General features: G+C 43.4%; 1 long non-coding RNA gene across 2 annotated transcripts in view; it reads left to right on the forward strand.

Annotated features, from left to right (window-relative positions):
* Positions 1–684: 684 nt before the first annotated feature.
* The window catches only part of LOC130355811 (uncharacterized), a 35,910-nt gene continuing 15,693 nt past the window's right edge, over positions 685–20,901 (forward strand). Inside the window, exon 1 of one of the 2 annotated variants that reach the window (XR_008888665.1) lies at positions 685–803. This is a non-coding gene — a long non-coding RNA (uncharacterized LOC130355811). Of the gene's footprint in view, positions 804–849; positions 972–20,901 lie in introns of those variants that run through there. The other variant, XR_008888666.1, reaches the window with a different exon arrangement.

Genomic DNA, 20,901 nt, shown 5'->3' on the forward strand with positions numbered 1-20,901 from the left:
TAAATCAGTGTTTATTGAGTAATGCTATTGTGTTTCGGAAGGACAAATGCAGTTGTAATTCTTGGTTCACATCTCTTCAGGTTTTAACATTGGAAGTATTTGTCAGGAGTATAAAGCTTACAGCACACATGAAACTGTGTATAAGCAATCTTCACCCAGAGCTACAAGTGGGGCAAATTGTGGTGATGGCTACTCTTCATACTCCTAAACAAATGATGCAGTAGGGCAAAAATCTGAACAGTTATCTAGTTGGAAGAGTGAGAAAAACTGGGAAAATGGTTCATCTACTTCTGCTTCTTTTGTGTTAAATAAATGTAGTTTCTGTCAGAACTTAATGTTATTTAAACGTTAACCCCTTAAGGACATTGGATGTAAATGTATCTCCTAATGGCCTGGAACTTTGTGCACAATAATTGCAATTTTGCCCCTGTGTGTTCAATGTCTGCAAGCAATCTTCCCTTTCTCATGATGTCCTTTTGCGCGTAATAATAGAGGTGACATATAACATCATGAGGAAACCTTGGGTTCATGATTTGAGCTCTGATGACTCTATGGGGGAGATTTATCAAAACCTGTGCAGAGGGAAAGTTGCCCAGTTGCCCATAGCAACCAATCAGCTCGCTTCTTTCATTTTAAACAAGGCCTCTGCAAAATGAAAGAAGCAATATGATTGGTTGCTATGGGCAACTGGGCAACTTTTCCTTTGCACAGGTTTTGATAAATCTCCCCCTATGATCCTATTGATTTTAATGGAAGAAGACAGAGGATTGCTTAGTATCCGATTCATAGGAGACACCAAGACAGTGTGTAGATCCTGCCGGTATACTGACTCTGGCAAACCTCTCAACCTTATGTTATTATGCAGGTTTCTGTTTCCAAATTTATCTGGGCTCTCAGACAGGATATGCAGTCTTGCAGCAGTGTCTTTCAAATCTCTGACTGTCCAAAATCATAGACTTAAAGGTCTCAAGGTACTGATTCAGATACATTGTAATGAAGAAACTTCAGTTTTTTACTGCCTTAAGAGCCTTATATCAGGCTATTTTGCAGTCCATGGTAAGGGCAGACATGTCAGGCTTGGTAGGCAGAAGAGCTCATAGAGTTTGCAACGCTGGGTGACCCTTGAGGGCAGTGCTTTCCAAACTCAGTGTCACAACTGGCGCCGGCAGTCTTCTGGTGTGCTGCAGGACCATCCCATCCCTCAGCAGCAGCCGCCCCTGGTCACTGTTTGTAAGTCGCCATTGCCTGGGCTGCCTGATTTTTTAACTTGCTGCTCCGGGAGGCTGCCGGGATCTCCAACATCCCACCTGAGGAGGGGAGGAATTATGATAAAGTTGCACAGGTAGTGATGAAGCAACACATCGGGTGATAGAGGTGGGAATGGAATGGCCCAAGGGTGATGAAGGGGGCAATGAAATGGCATAGGAAGTGGGTGATGAAGGGGAGTGATAAAGTGGCACAGGGGGGTGATGAAATGACCCAGGTGGTGATAAAAGAGGCAAATGAAATGGCACAGGGGTTGATGTAGGGGGTGATAAAGTGGCATAGGTGGTAATAATGTAATACAGGGGGTGATGAAATGGCCCAGGGGATGATGAAGGGGAACAGGGGGTGATGATGGGTGGGGAGAAGAAATGGTACAGGGGGTGATGAAGTGGGTAATGAAATGTCACAGGGGGTGATAAAGGGGGTGATGAAGTGGCACAGATAGTGATGAAGTTGCACAGGGGAGAATGAAGTAGCACAGGGGATGATGAGGGGGGGGGGAATGAAATGGTACAGGGGGTAATGAAGTGGGTAAGGAAATGTCACAGTGGGTGATAAAGAGGGTGATGAAATGGAATAGGGGGGGGATAAAGTGGCACAGGGGTGAATGCAGGGGGTGATGAAGATGGAAGGGATGAAATGGCACATGGAATGAGGAAGAGGAAATAAAACGGCTTAGGGGTTGATGAAAGGGGTTGATAAAGTAAATACTGCACATTAGCGCTACTGTATTAGAGGTTTGGGGTGAGGAGCAGTGTTAACCGTATAAAAGCTCTAGCAGAAGCACAGGTTATACTTGTCTGCTCCTATCATGTCAATTTTTGCATTTTCATGTTTTATTCATCACAATTTAAGAGCCATGGTGACTTTACTTTTTAATCTAAAGACCCATATTAGGGCTTGCTTTATGCAGGGTCAATCTTTCTTTGTGATGACACCATTTATTTTACCATAAAATGTACAATTTTCAACTTTTTTACAATTTTGTTTTTACAAATCTAATTTTTATGTCTAGCACCTTGATTTTTTTTATTACACTTTTAATTTAGCTCACAAGTCTGAATTCCTCTTAAAGGGAGAGGGTGTGGCCTCACTGTGCAGGTCTCCGCCCCCTCCCTCAGTATGCTGTCTGCTCACATCTCCCCTAGCATTAGCAAAACTACAACTCCCAGCTTGTCCTCACTGACAGTAGCGGGACACAAGCTGACAGGGGGAGGATTTTTCCTCTAGCTGTGAGCCCTGCGCTCACAGCTGTCAATCAAGGAAGTGTGTCCATGACATAGGTGATGATGCATGGACACAGCAGGACTAGAATGTGTCCAAGCAGGCAGGGGGGGCCAGTTGTTTGACTTTTTCAGTATGAAATACTGAACATTTTCTAATGAAAACAATTGCAAAACCTATTGGTTTTGCATGCTTTACAACATATCAAAAGTTTTTGTATCTGACAGTGCCCATTTAACCCCTTAAGGACCCAGCCATTTTACACCTTAGGACCCGGCCATTTTTTGCACATCTGACCACTGTCACTTTAAAAATTAATAACTCTGGAATGCTTTTAGTTATCATTCTGATTCCGAGACTGTTTTTTCGTGACATATTCTACTTTAACTTAGTGGTAAAAATTTTTGGTAACTTGCATCCTTTCTTGGTGAAAAATCCCAAAATTTGATGAAAAATTTGAAAATTTTGCATTTTTCTAACTTTGAAGCTCTCTGCTTGTAAGGAAAATGGATATTCCAAATACATTTTTTTATTCACATATACATAATGTCTACTTTATGTTTGCATCATAAAATTGACAAGTTTTTACTTTTGGAAGACACCAGAGGGCTTCAAAGTTCAGCAGCAATTTTCCAATTTTTCTCAAAATTTCCAAACTCGCTATTTTTCAGGGACCAGTTCAGGTTTGAAGTGGATTTGAAGAGTCTTCATCTTTGAAATACCCCACAAATGACCCCATTATTAAAACTGCACCCCCCAAAGTATTCAAAATGACATTCAGTCAGCATTTTAACCCTTTAGGTGTTTCACAGGAATAGCAGCAAAGTGAAGGAGAAAATTCACTATCTTCATTTTTTACACTCGCATGTTCTTGTAGACCCAATTTTTGAATTTTTACAAGGGGTAAAAGGAGAAAATTTATACTTATATTTGTATCTCTCGAGTAAGCACATACCTCATATGTCCATGAAAAGTGTTCGGCGAGCGCAGTAGAGGGCTCAGAAGCGAAGGAGTGACAAGGGGATTTTGGAGAGTATGTTTTTCTGAAATGGTTTTTGGGGGGCATGTCGCATTTAGGAAGCCCCTATGGTACCAGAACAGCAAAAAATCCCCACATGGCATACCATTTTGGAAACTAGACCCCTTGGGGAACATAACAAGGGGTAAATTGAACCTTAATACCCCACAGGTGTTTCACGACTTTTGCATTTGTAAAAAAAAATAAAAAAAAAATATAAAAAAATAAAAAAGTGTTTGTAGCCATATTTCTCTCGAGTAAGCACATACCTCATATGCCTATGTAAAGTGTTCGGCGGGCGCAGTAGAGGGCTCAGAAGCGAAGGAGCGACAAGGGGATTTTGGAGAGTACGTTTTTCTGAAATGGTTTTTGGGGGGCATATTGCATTTAGGAAGCCCCTATGGTGCCAGAACAGCAAAAAAAAAAAACACATGGCATACCATTTTGGAAACTAGACCTCTTGAGGAACGTAACAAGGAATTAAGTGAGCCTTAATACCCCACAGGGGTTTCACGACTTTTCCATTTGTAAATTTGTTTTAATTTTTTTTTCACTAAAATGTGTGTTTCCCCCAAATTTCACATTTTTGCAAGGGTTAATAGCAGAAAATACCCCCCAAAATTTGTAACCCCATCTCTTCTGAGTATGGAGGTACCCCATAAGTTCCCCTTAAGTGCACTACGGGCGAACTACAATGCTCAGAAGAGAAGGAGTAATATTTGGCTTTTTGAGAGCAAATTTTGCTAGGGGGGCATGTCGCATTTAGGAAGCCCCTATGGTGCCAGAACAACAAAATAACCCCACATGGCATACCATTTTGGAAACTAGACCCCTTGAGGATTGTAACAAGGAATTAAGTGAGCCTTAATACCCCACAGGGGTTTCACGACTTTTCCATATGTAAAATGTTATTTATTTTTTTCACTAAAATGTGTGTTTCCCCCCAAATTTCACATTTTTGCAAGTGTTAATAGCAGAAAATACCCCCCAAAATTTGTAACCCCATCTCTTCTGAGTATGGAGGTACCCCATAAGTGGACGTCAAGTGCACTGCAGGAGCGCCACAATGCTCAGAAGAGAAGGAGTCCCATTTGCAAACTTTGCTGAAATGGGGGGGACATGTCGCATTTGGGAAGACCCTATGGTGCCAGGACAGCAAAAAAAAAAACACATGGCATCACATTTTGGAAACTAGACTCCTTGAGGAACGTAACAAGGGGTAAAGTAAGCCTTAATACCCCACAGGGGTTTCACGACTTTTGCATATGTAAAATAAAAAAATAAAAATTTCACTAAAATGTGGGTTTTCCCCCAAATTTTACATTTTTACAAGGGTTAATAGCAGAAAAGACACCTCAAAAATTGTAAATACATTTCTTTGGAATAAGGACATATCTTAATTTTTTATGATTTTCGCTCCGCGGGTGCACACCAGGTCTTGGAGTGGGAAGTCAGTCAGGGGCCTTGAGCTTATTATAGCAGCCAGGATGTGGGATCCCCCCTCAAGGAGCATTAATGGGGGGAGCACTGAGCCCTAAATAGGGGAACACTATGGGGGACAACGGGCCGTAACTGGGGTAGACAGGTGGGGTACAGAGGCCCGTAATATGGGGTACAGTGGGCCAGAAAACTCTAAATCATAAAATAATAAAACAGGATATGTTCCCAGAATGATGACCCAGAGCATAGCCAAAACTAAAAAAAATATGCCCGCCCCAAACCCTATGCTCTGAGTCATCATTTTGGGAATGTGATGTGTGTGGCCGTCCCTAACCTGTTGCCTCAAATGCGCACCCCGCTCAGGTGGAGAGAGAGCGCTGCGCATTTGAGGCAACATAAAAAGTCCCCGATGATTGTGACTCAGTGACCTATGACCCATTTTTGAAAAAATACCCCCAGAGGTCTTATCAGGTTTTTTTTTTTTTCAGTTTTTTGGGGGCAATTTAGTGATTTATGGGGGTTATATTTTGGAATGTACTCTGGACTTGGTACATTGGTCAAATTATGGAAAATTCAAATGAAAAGGGAAAATGTAGGGCTCCATGGAAGTGTGATACTCCCTGAAGCAGCTTATGCAGAGGCCCGGATTATCTGGGCAAGTGTCACATTGGTACCTGGTGTCCCTCCGAATCCCCCTCCTGTAACACACTCTGCATTTTTTCTGGGATCGCCCCTTCTTTCCACTGTGGGGGATCTCACCTGGAAAGTGTTGGCCTGGGACGATCCTGGCGCCTATAACTCCAGACCCTTGGGAAGTCCGGCCTGCTCTTTCCCGGTCAGCAAAGATCAGGAACCTTAGGACTTCTTCTTGGTACTGGAGGAATGTCCCTGTGTTGCCAGCGTACTGGGATAGTACAAAAGCATTGTACATGGCAACCTGTACCAAGTAGACCGCAACTTTTTTGTACCATGCCCGTGTTTTCCGCATGGCGTTATATGGCTTGAGGACTTGATCAGAGAGATCAACTCCCCCCATATACCGATGGTAGTACAGAATACAATCGGGCTTGAGGACCGGTCCCACAGTACCTCGCACAGGGACAGGGGTGCTGCCATTCCCATGAATAGTGGTGAGTATAAGGACATCCCTCTTATCCTTATACCTGACCAACAACAGGTTATCATGGGTCAGGGCACAGGACTCACCCTTGGGGATAGGCGTCTTAACAAAATTTAGAGGGAGGCCTCTCTGATTCTTCCGCACGGTCCCACAAGTGGACGTGGATCTGGCGGAAAGGGATTTGAACAGAGGGATGCTGGTATAAAAGTTGTCCACGTATATGTGGAAACCCTTATCCAGCAATGGGTGCATAAGGTCCCAAACGATTTTCCCGCTAACACCCAGAGTGGGGGAACAATCTGGGGGTTCAATACAGGAATCTCGTCCCTCATATTCTCTAAACCTGCAAGTGTATCCGGAGGTACTCTCGCAGAGTTTATAGAGCTTCACGCCATACCGCGCCCGCTTCGAGGGAATATACAGGCGGAAGATGAGTCTCCCCTTAAAACTGATGAGAGACTCATCTACCGAGAGGTCCCTGAGCAGTACGTAGGCCTCCAAAAATTTGGCCCCAAAGTGATCGATGACCGGCCTCACTTTGTAAAGCCGGTCATGGGAGGGATCACCTCGGGGCGGACATGCCGCATTATCTGCATAATGCAGGCATTTCCGAATCGCCTCGTACCGCTTCCGTGTCATCGCCATACTGTAAAGCGGGGTCTGATAGAGGACATCCCCGCTCCAGTAATGACGGACACTTGGTTTATTGTCCAGGCCCATATGCAGCGTGAGGCCCCAAAATGTCCTCATTTCCGCTGCATCAATGGCGCGCCATTCATTGGACCTGGCCAAAAAGGAATCGGGGTGGTGGGCAATGAACTGCTGGGCGTACAAGTTCGTTTGCTCCACCATTAGATTGACCAGGCTGTCACTGAAAAAAAAACTTTAAAAAGTCCAGATCAGTGAACCCAGCCGTGTCAATCCGGATTCCTGAGTCACCAACATACTCAGGAATCCGTGGCTGATAACCCTCTGGGGGGCTCCAGACAGGGTCAGCGGAAGGGGGCTCTGCTGCACTTGTCTGGGGGGCCGGACTCCTATTACGAGCGGCATTGCCACTCGTACTAGTGTCGGCCACTGGGTCACTCTCATGGGGGGTGCGTGGCCTCGCCTGGCGGCGTCTCCGCCGCCGTACAGGGGACTCATCATCACTACTAGATGATGAGGAGGGCGATGAAGAACACAAAAAAGTTGATCTTCATCGTCCTCACTGGCAGATTCGGAGTCGGAGGCTAAAAAAGCGTAAGCCTCCGCTACCGAAAATGCCCGGCGGGCCATCGCCTTTTTTCTACGTTGGTGGCGGGGGGGATTGTCGGTGGCGGGGGAGAGGGGGTGTGTGCGGGGGTGGGGCGGGGAAGTATGTACTGTGTGGTGCTTGGTGTAAAAAGCGTAATAACAGTAATAGAAAAAAAAAAAGCTGTGGCCAAAAAAAAAAATGGGGTGGCGCACGCAGCTCCCTGAACCCCTAATAGTACCCGGGGTAAGGGATCAGACCCTAATAGGACCCTGGGAGACCTATTAGGGGGTCAGGGGAGGGGGAGGTACTTTTTTAAAACTTTTTTTAAAACTTTTTAAAAAACTTTTATTACACTCTGTTACTTATTTGCTCCTACCTGTCCCTGCCCTCAGCTTTCCCTATTCTACAGCTCCTGAGGGGCTCCGGAGCTCTGAGGGGGGATCAACGGTCCTCTTCCTGCTGCCTGAACGAAAACAGTGGGTCCAGCAGCGGGAAGGGACCGTTAACCCCTCCTCTGCCGCTCTGCTATTGGCTGGACGATCGCCAGCCAATAGCAGCGTTGCTGGGGCGGTGACAGTATCGTCACCACTCCCCAGCAACTGCAGGTGCTTGGCGGTGTAATTGTACACCGCCGATCACCATTTATTTCCAGGTCATCGGGTCACAAGTGACCCGAATGACCCGAATCGCCGAAGATCGCTTGCGTGATTTCGCGAGGACCCGGGACCCCCCTCGGCATTTGCACGGCATGCCTGCTGAAGGATATCAGCAGACATGCCATTCCGATCTCTGCCCGGCGCACGGCAGGGATCGGAAAACGCCAGGACGTATGGGGACGTCCTGGGTCCTTAAAGCCCAGGGTGCGGGGACGTCCCCGCACGTCTTGGGTCCTTAAGAGGTTAAAGGGGTACTCCCATGGAAAACTATTTTTTTTTTATTATTAACTGGTGCCAGAAAGTTAAACAGATTTGTAAATCACTTTTATTAAAAAATCTTAATCCTTTTTAGGGGCTGTATACTAAAGCGAAATCCAAAAAGAAATGCATTTCCTGTGATGTCCTGACCACAGTGCTCTCTGCTGACCTCTGCTATCCATTTTAGAAACTGTCCAGAGAAGCATATGTTTGCTATGGGGATTTTCTCCAGTTCCTAAAATGGACAGCAGAGGTCAGCAGAGAGCACTGTGGTCATGACATTACAGGAAATGCATTTCTTTTTGGATTTATTTTTAGTATACAGCCCCTAAAAAGTACTGGAAGGATTAAGATTTTTTAAGAGAAGTGATTTACAAATCTGTTTAACTTTCTGGCACCAGTTGATTTAAAAAAAAAAAAAAAGTTTTCCATGGGAGTACCCCTTTAACCTGTTAAGAACACGGTGACCCCGCATCATATCGCGGCGGGCCCAGCGTCATAGTGAAGCCGGGACCCGCCTCTAATAGCGCGCGGCACTGATCGCGATGCCGCTATTAACCCTTTAGCACGCTCAAAGCTGAGCCGCGTGGCTAAAAACGAAACTAAAAGTGCCCGGCTAGCTCAGGGAGCTGTTCGGGATCGCCGCGGTATAATCGCGGCATCCCGAACAGCTGTAGCACAGGAGGAAGGTCTCTTACCTTCCTTCCTGCAGTCCGATCGCCGAATGAATGCTTCAAGCCTGAGACCAGGCTTGAGCAATCAATCGTCGAAAACACTGATTCATCCAATCCTATGGAGATGGATCAATCAGTGTAAAAGATTAGTTAATGCAATATTATAGCCCCTTATGGGAGCTATAATATTGCATAAGAAAAGTGTAAAAAAAATCATTAACCCTTTCAATTATCCCTTCCCCTAATAAAAGTTTGAATCACCCGGCATTTCCAAGAATTAAAAAAAAAAAAGTGTAAATAAAAATAAACATATGTGGTATTGCCGCGTGCGTAAATGTCCGATTTATAAAAATATACCACTTTTTAAACCGCAAGTTCAATGGCGTACGCGCAAAAAAATTCCAAAGTCCAACACAGCGCATTTTTGATTACTTGATCACTTTTTATACCACAAACAAAGTGAATAAAAAGTGATCAAAAAGTCTGATCAGAACAAAAATGGTACTGCTAAAAACTGCAGATCACGGCGCAAAAATATGAGCCCTCATAGCGCCCTGAACACAGGAAAATAAAAAAAAGTTATAGGGCTCAGAAAATGACAATTTTAAGCGTATAAATTTTCCTGTATGTATTCTTGATTTTTTTCTGAAGTGATACAAAATCAAACCTATACAAGTAGGGTATCATTTTAACCGTATGGACCTACAGAATAAAGATAAGGTGTCATTTTTGCCGAAAAATTCACTGCGTAAAAACGGAAGCCCCCAAAACTTATAAAATAGTGTTTTTTCATCAATTTTGTCGCACATTGATTTTTTTTCCCATTTCACCATAGATTTTTGGGTAAAATGACTAATGTCATTAAAAGTAGAATTAGACGCAAAAAAAAGCCATCATATAGAATTTTAGGTGAAAATTTTAAAGAGTTATGATTTTTTAAAGTTAAGGAGGAAAAATTGAAAATGAAAAAACAGAAAAAGCACGGGTCGTTATTGGGTTAAGGACTCTTTTATATTTTCATCAACAGACTAGTATGAGGGCTTGTTTTTTGCGAGACCAGTTGTCCTTTGTAATGAAATCACTCATTTTAACATAATACGCAACCCAAAAAATACTGTATGTGTTGGAAAATTGATAAGAATATAGCAATTCTGCAAATTTTGGATGGTTTCGTTTTCATGCTGTACACTTTACGGTATAGACATGTTTTCTTTATTCCTGGATCAATACGATTAAAATGATACCCATGATTACATACTTTTCTATTATTATACCGCTTAAAAAAATCGCAAACTTTCGTATAAGCGGCAGTATGAGGGCTCATTTTTTGCGCTGTGATCTTTAATTTCTTTTGATACCACATTTGCATATATAAAACTTTTAATACATTTTTTATCACTTTTTTTGGAATAAAATGTTATAAAAAAGCAGCACTTTTGGACTTATTTTTTTTTTACATTCTCCCCGTTCATCGTATGGGATAATTATATTTTAATAATTATATTTTAATAGTTCGGATATTTATGCACGCAGCAATACCAAATAAGTTTATTAAATAAAAAATGTTTACACTTTTTGGGGTAAAATGGGGAAAAACAGACAATTTACATTTTGATTGGGGGAGGGGATTTTTCAAATTTTTTTAACTTTTATTTTTTACTTATTTTACTTTTATTTTTACATTTTAATAGTCCCCATAGGGGAATATTTATAGCAATCATTAGATTGCTAATAGTGTTCAGTGCTATGCATAGGGCAAAGCACTTATCAGTGTTATCGGCTATCTTCACTTCTGGTCTGCTCGATCTCAGACCAGAGTAGAAGATGCAGGGAGATGGACGGAGGCAGCATTACAGATGATCAGATTGCCGCGGCAGTGATGCGGGCGATCCGATCATCCACATTAAGTACCGCACTTCTGCAGATGCCATGATCTGTATTGATCATGGCATCTGAGGGGATAATGGCAGACATCCGCGCGATCACGAATGTTGGCCATTACTGGTGGGTCCCTGGCTGCTATCCGCAGCAGGGACCTGCCGTGCATGATCCGAGCATCAGCAGCCGGGACCTGCCGCGCATGACCCGAGCATCGCTCCGATGCTCGCGGTTCTCTATAGGACGTAAATGTACGTCATGGTGTGTTAAGTACCACCTCACCAGGACGTACATTTACGATCTGTAATTTATTATTGGTACTATTTTGATGTAGATAGGGGGGGAGGAGTTATTATTGTTGTCTTTAGAAAGTGTTTTGAAGTCAATTTATTTGGTTTTTGATTATGTGCTACATATGTATTTTACTATCCAGGGTGGTTGATAAGTTTAGTGCACATAAGTGCAACTTTTTTGCACAAAAAAGGGCTTTCTAAAGGCAGGTTTGCAAGCCTGGCCTGAGCTGGTGTAGATCTGCAGTGTTTTTTGGGGGGGGGGGGTTGCACCTTTTGTGTGACATTCGCACATGCCACATTTCTTGAACCAAATATAAGCAAAAAAAATGTAGTATTTTATGCTGTTTACTGTGCAAGATCAATGCCATGATGACATCAAATAAGGATTTTTTTTTATTTACATTGCTTTTATTAAAAAAATTGGAAAATGTAGGTGTTTTGAAATGGTATTATAGGAAATATTTTTAATAGATATAAAAAAAAAAACATTTCCTATATTTTTTACACTTTTTATGCCCCCACCTCCTCATGTGACTAAGCAATCAATAGATTACTTGCGCTGATCAATGCAACCACTGTTAGCAGGGCATTACACATGTACATATTACATAGACAGGACATTACATTTGAACAGAGAAAAACACAAATAGATATACAGAAAAATATGCTTACTTTTACCCTCAAAAAAACTGTATTGCCTTGTAAAGTAATGATGAAATTGAAGAAAAGGTGATCTTTTGTCTACGCATTAGTATGCAATTCTGTCATTCTGACATTTACTTCAGCATTATGCTCTTAATTTTCCACAAGTCTTTTGTGTTACAAAGATATAATTATGGTTGTAGGCTTCTTGTTGTTCTACAAAAGCTAATATGCAAAATACTTTGCCTGTAATATAGATTTGTTGGCTTGTGGGCTCGTATTTATGAATTTGTATATTTTTTTTTGTTTATTTATTTTTATTTTTTTTGCAAAGAATGAGTACAATTAGGGATTAGCAAATCGAACCTGATGAATCCGAATTTGTTACAAATTTCAGGAAAAATTCACTTTGCGTCAAATGCTAATATTGCCGCGATTCGATCGCACAAATCACTTCATTAAACTCCATTTATTGTGGTCCAGGCTCCAGGGCATCTAAGATGGCAGCTCCATATGTCAGCACATGGAGCAAGGAACGCTGGGAAGGTGGGAACAAGGGTAGGCAGGATGACCCTGAATCACATGCAGAATGCAGCCTATCAGCAGCCAGGCACCCCTGTCACAGCTCTATATAATCGGCAGCCATCTTGCAGCCACTCATTTCAGCGTTTTGCAGAGAGAGAGAGAGGGACAGAGAGCAGTGTGTGTTGCACAGAAAAGCATTTTTACAGCAGTGATTCTCCTCAAGCCCAAATCCAGCCTAGAAGCACTGATAGGGAAGGGAGAGATTGAGAGAGAAAGTGCAATTGTGGGAGTATTAAAGCAGCGATTCACCTCAAGCCCCAAACCAGCCTAGAAGCACTGATAGGGAAGGGATAGAGATTGAGAAAGAAAGTGCATTTGTGGGTGTATTACAGCAGCGATTCGCCTCAAGTCCAAATCCATCCTAGAAGCATTGATAGGAAAGAGAGAGATTGAGAGAGAAAGTGCAATTGTGGGTGTATTACAGCAGCGATTCACCTCAAGCCCAAATCCAGCCTAGAAGCACTGATAGGGAAGGGACAGAGTTTGAGAGAGAAAGTATAATTGTGGGGGTATTACAGCAGCGATTCACCTCTAGCCCAAATCCAGCCTTAGAAGCATTGATAGGAAAGAGAGATTGAGAGAGAAAGTGCATGTGATGACTGGTTCTGCCAGAACCCATAGGGTTAATGATTTCTAGCCCTGTTGTTTGTTTTTGTTGCTGGGATGACGCCTCTGTGCTCCTGGGTGTGGTTAAGCTTGCTGTGCCAATGAGAGTCATCCTGGTTGCAGCTCAGGCATATATTAGGAGTCTTTTTTCAGTCATTCTCTGCTTGTGATAGATCTTAGTAACTTACCTAGTTATCTCTGTGCTCATTTTTATTCTGGTTTTGCGACTCTTGGCTCGGCTTTTAACTTCTCTTTGATACTCTGTTACTGTACTTCGTGCTCTCCAGGTTTAGACTCGGCCCTCTGACTACGTATTTTTGTGTGTGCATGTTTTTGTTTGTTTGCTGTCAGTTGTGTACTTTCAGCCTTTCCCGACCTTTTGACAATTTTGTAGTTTATTGTTTTGACTTTTTGACTGTCCCTCACTTATTTAGGAAGGGACTACTTCTCTTTCAGCTCCTTTGGAACCTCAGGTTAGTCTTCCTGACAGTGAACCGAAAAGCTTTTAAAACCTTTTGTGAAAGTTGCAAGCTATCAGTTAAGACCCCATTCGTCTGGGACTGAGGCCCAAAAAGTTGGCATTATTATGTCTCTTTTGCAAGGAGGTCCCCAAGAGTGGGTATTTTCTCTTGATGCTGATAACCCAGAGTTGTCCTCTGTGGACTCTCTGTTTGCTGGTTTGGGTCTTCTGTATGCAGAACCTGACCGAGCTGCGTATGCTGAGCCTCAGCTGCGTACATTAAAACAGGGTCGTAGACCTGTCAAGGAATATTGCGCAGATTTTAGGAAGTGGTGTGTGGCTTCCAAATGGAACACCCCAGCTTTGATTTGCCAGTTCAGACTGGGGTTATCTGACATCCTAAAGGACATGCTGGTGACCTACCCCTCTCCCGACACCTTAGACAAAGTTATGGCTTTAGAGGTACTTTTGGATAGACGTTTGCTTGAACGCAGACGAGAATGTTGTTCCTCCTCTGTCTCTCCATTTTTGCCTGTCTCCTCTTCTGTTTCCAATCATCAACCGGTGTCTGAGGAGGAACCCATGCAGCTTGGCTCCATATCTACTCCAGAAAACCAAAAAAGGTTCCGGTATCTCAACGGCCTGTGTTTCTATTGTGAAGAGGATACTCATTTCATCAGTACCTGTGCCAAGTGTCCGCGTCCAAGTGGTCATCATGGTGGCCACTTGGGCGCACAGGTATTTTTCGATTCCCAAAAATGTAAACCTGCCAATTTGTCTCTGGGGGGAATTGATATGCCTTTTGTATCAACTAATGTATCTTCAGGGAGTTCTAAGAAGCCAGCTAAAATTGTTCTTGTTGAACCTGTGTCTGAGGATTGTGAGGAGGGTAATATTGAGCCAGATGACACCAATGACTGGTGTGATATTGAGGATGAGGACACGATAGAGGAAATTGATCGTCCGTCTGTCTCTCAACCCTCGAAGATTTGTAAGGGTCCGGTGGAGCCTCATAAAAGGGGGGGTACTGTGACTACTGGTTCTGCCTGAACCCATAGGGTTAATGATTTCTAGCCCTGTTGTTTGTTTTGGACGCTGGGATGACGCCTCAGTGCTCCTGGGTGTGGTTAAGCTTGCTGAGCCAATTAGAGTCCTCCTTGTTGCAGCTCAGACATATATAAGGAGGCCCTTTTCAGTCATTCTCTGCTTGTGATAGATCTTAGTAACTTACCTAGCTGTCTCTGTGCTTATTTTGTTTATTCTGGTTTTGTGACTTTTGGCTTGGCTTTTGACTTCCCTTTGATACTCTGACTACGTATTTTTGTGTGTGCATGTTTAGGTTTGTTTTCTGTTAGTTGTGTACCTCCAGCCTTTCCCGACCTTTTGTTAGTTTTGTAGTTTATTGTTTTGACTTTTTGACTGTTCCTGACTTATTTAGGAAGGGACTGTCACCGTGGTTACAGACCTGTTGTCTAGGGCAAGTACGTAAGTAGGCAGGTACAGGGGAGTGGGCTAAAATAGTGTGCACTCCTTCCCTGCCCAGACGTGACAGTGCAATTTTGGGTGTAGTACACAACAACTGTGTGCTGCAGCACTGGTGTGTACAACAACTGAAAAGATAATAGTAGTGTAACGTCCGTTTACTTGTTTTTGCATTTTTCTGTTTAGGTAATAGGGGGGGGGGGGGGGGCTATTTAGCCAAAGTTCTCCTGCATTCTGGTGCTGGTTATTGAGTGCAATACTACTATGTATTTTTCTGCTATATTATGACTATGTCTGCTTGAGCATTTACCTTGTATTTATATTTTCATTTTATCTGGGTTTCAACCATGGTTATATAGCATGCTCCATGTATTTTAGTATGTGTTACATTAGTCGATTTTAGGATTATGTTTGTTCGTTCTGCTCTGTCTGTGTTCACACTGAGTCTGAGTCTAGCTTGTACCCTGTGCTCTGTATGTTATATTCTTGTTCGGTGTTCTTGAGTCTATTCAGACTCATCCGGTTCTAGTCTAGTGTTTCATGTATTATATTTCCGTTTCCTACTGGGTTAGCATTTTGTCCACACGGTGGAGTGTTTCCGCTGGCCAGTAGCCTATTTGGCTTTGTTAATGGCTACTCCTATAGTGGAGTGGGGAGTCCAGTTTGTATGTTCTGTGTCCCCGTATCCTATATTTATATCCTGTTTGGTTGATCTGATCTTTGTCCTTTGTACTTGTACCTGTTTGTGAACAGTGTTCTATTTTACCTGTTCACTTTAGTGTTTTGGCTCTCAGTTCTCCTGTTTATCCCCCTCATCTCCTGGATTCTGCTTTATGCTCATATCATGCCTTGTCTTGTTCATTTTATTATGTCTGCCATTTTTCTGATATCCGGTTTATGAACTGTTTGTTAATACACTATAGTCTGCTCTGTTTGTGAGTCTATATTCTGACCTGTTAGTATGTGTATTCTGTCTGGTAAATCTGGTTGTCTAGCAGTTTTCTGTTTCTCTTCTGGTTTGTGACCAACTATGTATATTATTTGTTTTTACGCCACTGCACTTTAGCGCAGGAAGGGACCGAGTTGTCGATCCATAGTTAAGGATGGATGGGCAAGTAGGTAGGGAGAGATGTTTTAGGGTCAGTTTAAGGCTCACTCTCCCTGTCCCCCTGGTTGGTTCATGAAAAGTAGACAGCCAGTTAGGGTGAGCAGAGAACTAAAAGCCATAATCACCTGTTATTAGTGCCTAATACTGGTTGAGTAGCGGAGCGTATTGTCCTCTATTAAGTATAACCTGTGCATACATAGGTGGTGTACCATTCAGTTCCTATTAAAGTCTTAAGGGCCTAGTTATAGTGAAAGGCCAGTCAAAAGTACACACTTGCTGCTGTTCTAGACAAATACTGTTTTAACCGTAGTAGAGCACATTGTACTCCCCTCATAAGTGCATATCACGTGCGTATATCAAAGTGGTGTACCATTTTGTTCCTGTTAAAGTCTTAAAGGGGTACTTCGGTAGAGAACATTATTTTTTATCAACTGTTAGGTCCCTTTCACACTATTAAATTCAGCTGTTAAAAGACCCGTTATAAACATCCGTTAGAAAAGCCTCAACAACGGATGTTAAACATCTGTTCCAAAATCCCATTCAAGTCTATGGGATTTTTTGATTATCCGTTATGACCTGTTATAGCCCGTCATGAATAACAGACGTTATTTGTGATGGAAGAAAAAACGGCACATGCACTAATTTTTCTTCCGTCACAAGAAACGGGTAAATTAACTGCCGTTATTTTTAACATTGAAGTCTATGGCAAACGGATGAGCCTTTAAGTCATCCATTTGCACCTGGTTTATAATATCTGTTATTACTTCTGAGCATGCTCAGAAGAGGTGACATCAGCAGACTCCTGCAGTGCTGAGGGACTACTACTCCTCCCATCATGGAACAGACTTGATTCCATGATGGGAGTAGTAATTCCCTGGCTGCGGGAGTCTGCAGACAGCTGGGGAGACTACATTAGTGTTTTTACTACTACCCCCATCATGGAGCAGAGTCTGTTACATGATGGGGGTTGTAGTACAGGGGCTGAGGGATTGATCGCACCGGGTTTCACTTCTGAGACCCGATGCGATCTGCAGTTATTAAGCAGGGAAGTGGGCGGCATGCTCCGCAACCTTGAGATGTATCAGTGTGTTTCAACTTTCATTTTTTTGAGCCAATCAGGGCTCCCAGCCGAAGATTTAAAAATGAAAATTGTGAGTAGCAGAGTAGCAGGGGGGCCATATATATATTAAAAGCCCTGGGGCAAGGTATATAGTGCTGAGGGCGGGGGAGACATATAGCCTATATATCTAGCCCCCCACAGCGCATTATTAAAGATATGACCCCCGCCAGCGCATTTATAAATATATATCCCCGCCAGCGCATTAAATATATATATCCCCCGCCGGGGCATTAATAAATGTATAATCCCCACCGGCGCATTAATAAATGTATACCCCCTGCCGGCGCACGTAGCCCCCTGCAGCGCATGTATAATGTACTGTCGCAGGCTGCAATATATATATGTATGCCGGGCTGCGCTATGAATGAAAAGCATTTTAGCCGCAGCATCGGCTGGCCCGATGCTGCTGATAGAAATATTTTTCATTCATAGCACAGCACCAGCATATGTATATAGAAGCGCTGTGGGGGGCAGATAATGCTATATGTCTGCACCCCCCAGCGCTTCTATATACCTATGCAGGGCTGCGGTATGAATGAAAGGTATTTCTATTAGCAGCGCCGGCTGCCGGCCCTATATGTGCTGCTAATTTTAATATACCTTTCATTCATAGCGCAGCGCCGGCAAATGTATATAGAAGCGCTGGGGGGTGCAGACATATAGCTTTATCTGCGCCCCACAGCGCTTCTATATACATATGCTGGCGCTGTGCTATGAATGAAAAGTATTTCTATCAGCAGCATCGGGCCGGCTGCTGCAAGAATGCTTTTCATTCATAGCGCAGCCTGGCATATGTATATAAATGACAGCCTGCGATAGTACATTATACATGCATTGCGGGGGGTTACCTGCACTGGAGGGGGGTATACATTTATTAATGCGCCGGCGGGGGGTATACATTTATTAATGCGCCGGCGGGGGATACATATTTAATGCACCGGCGGGGGATATATACTTATAAATGCGCTGGTGGGGGTCATATCTTTATTAATATAAATATAGGCTATATGTCTCCCCCCCCTGCAGCACTATATAACTAGCATACCCACAGTGCTTTTAATATACATATGGCCCCCCTGCTACTCACAATTTTCATTTTTAAATCTCCCGCTGGGAGCCCTGAATGGCTCCTCGGTACCGGCCATTCAGGGCTCCCCGTGGGGGATTTAAAAATGAAAATTTAAAACACATCATACATCGCAGCGTTGTGGCGCATGCCACCTGCAGTCCTGCTTAATATGTTCTGATCGCATCGGGTCTCAGAAGTGAAACCCGTTGCGATCAATCCCTCAGCCCTTGTACTACAACCCCCATCATGGAACAGACTCTGTTCCATGATGGGGTAGTTTTACAAACACTAATATAGCTTCCCCAGCTGTCTACAGACTCCCGAAGCCAGGGAATTACCACTCCCATCATGGAAAGAAGTCTGTTCCATAATGGGAGTAGTAGTCCGGACTTTGGGAGTCTGTAGGCAGAGGTGTTATGGCCATACATGAGGAATGTTATAACGGGTCTTAACAGATGAATATTTATTCTTCCTTTAGCACCAGTTATTTCATCCGTTATTATACATAAGTTCTTTTCTTTTTGGATTTCTTTTTTTTTTTCGTGTCCACGGTGCTCTCAGCTGACACCTCTGTCCGTATCAGGAACTGTCCAGAACAGGAGCAAATCCCCATAGCAAACCTATGCTGCTCTGGACAGTTCCTGATACAGTTTGGATAACACACAGTGGGCTGAGACAATGTATTAAGCAATGTCCATGATTTTAAAAGACCCAGCAGTGTAGTAACTCATGGTTAGAAGCTTGTCTCAGAAATTTTCAAGACTTTTATTTCATAACTTCATTTAAATCTTCTTACAAAGTTGAACAAAGCTGATAACAGACAGATAGGAGCTATGATCTTCCATCTGCTCAACACCTTGGGCGCGACGGTGTTTCGGGGCATGCCCCCTTTTGTCATGCGTACCAGGTGTGGAGAGGGGAAGGAATACCAGCTCTGATCAGGAATATAAAGTTAGCCAAGAGAAATTAATACAGAAATTTGTCGAAAAAGGTAATGACGACAAACAAGTCAGACAGGAGGGAGAGTAGGTGTTACACCAAGCGCTCCGGGTCCCTGCTCCTCCCCAGAGCGCTCGCGGCGTTCCTCTCTCTGCAGCGCCCCGGTCAGACCCGCTGACCGGGAGCGCTGCACTGACATTGTCGGCGGGGATGCGATTCGCATTGCGGGATCGCATCCCAAGTCACTTACCCGTCCCGGTCCCCGGCTGTCACGTCCTGGCGCGCGCGGCTCCGCTCCTTAGGGCACGCGCGCCAGCTCTCTAAGATTTAAAGGGCCAGTGCACCAGTGATTGGTGCCTGGCCCAATCAGCCTAATTAGCTTCCACCTGCTCCCTGGCTATATCACCTCACTTCCCCTGCACTTCCCTGCCGGATCTTGTTGCCTTGTGCCAGTGAAAGCGTTTAGTGTTGTCCAAAGCCTGTGTTCCAGATCTTCTGCTATCCACATTGACTACGAACCTTGCTGCCTGCCCCGACCTTCTGCTACGTCTGACCTTGCCTCTGCCTAGTCCTTCTGTCCCACGCCTTCTCAGCAGTCATCGAGGTTGAGCCGTTGCCGGTGGATACGACCTGGTTGCTACCGCCGCAGCAAGACCATCCCGCTTTGCGGCGGGCTCTGGTGAATACCAGTAGCATCTTAGAACCGATCCACCGACACGGTCCACGCCAATCCCTCGCAGAGGACACAGAGGATCCAGCTAGCCGAATCGTGACAGTAGGTTCAAATGTTAAATAGAAAAGAATTATTAAATAAATCTGTTGAACCAAAAATAAAAAACAAACAGGACCGTGTGATGTATCTGGGCACGTACGACAAACAAGCATGTGTGGGAAAAATGTCATCCTGATGAACTGGCATATATTGCAGAGAGATAAAAATTATGGTAAATTATTCAAAGAACCACCAATGTTTGCTTATAAAAAGGCCAGTCAATTAGTGAAAGACTTTTCTGGCACGTAGACGAAAAGGAGCCTACCCCTGCTTAAATAGTAGCCACTTTAGTGGTAAAATTAAAGGAGAAAGATTTAATCATCCATCGAAAGGTTTTTCCATTACACACAAAGGTTTTTATACCTGTACCTCAAAGAATGTAATTTACATGCTCAAATGTCCGTGCGGGCTCACATATGTCGGTCAGACAGCCAGGATGATTAAAACAAGATTAACTGAATATAAATCTGTTGTTAGAAAAATTTTCTGAAAAAAAGGAGGAGGCAGTATGTTTTGGAGAGAGTACGGTCACTAGACATTTGCCTGAATATAACCATTCTATTACAACACTTGAATGGTTAATACTTGAGGAGGTTCCCATACAGGCAAATGAAAATCTTAACAAAAGACATCTGTTACAAAGAGAATGTTTTTGGATTACTGAATTAAATAGCATTTTTCCACATGGTTTGAACGAGATATGTAGTTTTAAAGTATATCTATAACATGATAACACCTGAGTTAATGTGAATTTGTCTCTAGAATAGTGCTTTACATGCGGTTTATTATTGTTAACTTACCTAATGTGAACAGTTGTCTATCGAGGATTGCTATATAATCCTTCCTCTCTCCACACCTGGTATGCTTGACTATGGGGGCACGCCCCCAAAATGCCATCACGTCCAAGGTGTCGAGCAGATGAAAGATCACAGCTCCTATTTGTCCATTATCAGCTTTGCTCCACTTTGTAAGAAGAGTTAAATGAAGTTATGAAATAAAAGTCTTGAAAATTTCTGAAACGAGCTAACCATGAGTTACTACCCTGCTGGGTCTT

This window comes from Hyla sarda, chromosome 2 (genome assembly GCF_029499605.1).
Source record: "Hyla sarda isolate aHylSar1 chromosome 2, aHylSar1.hap1, whole genome shotgun sequence".
In the NCBI taxonomy this organism is placed as follows: domain Eukaryota; kingdom Metazoa; phylum Chordata; class Amphibia; order Anura; family Hylidae; genus Hyla; species Hyla sarda.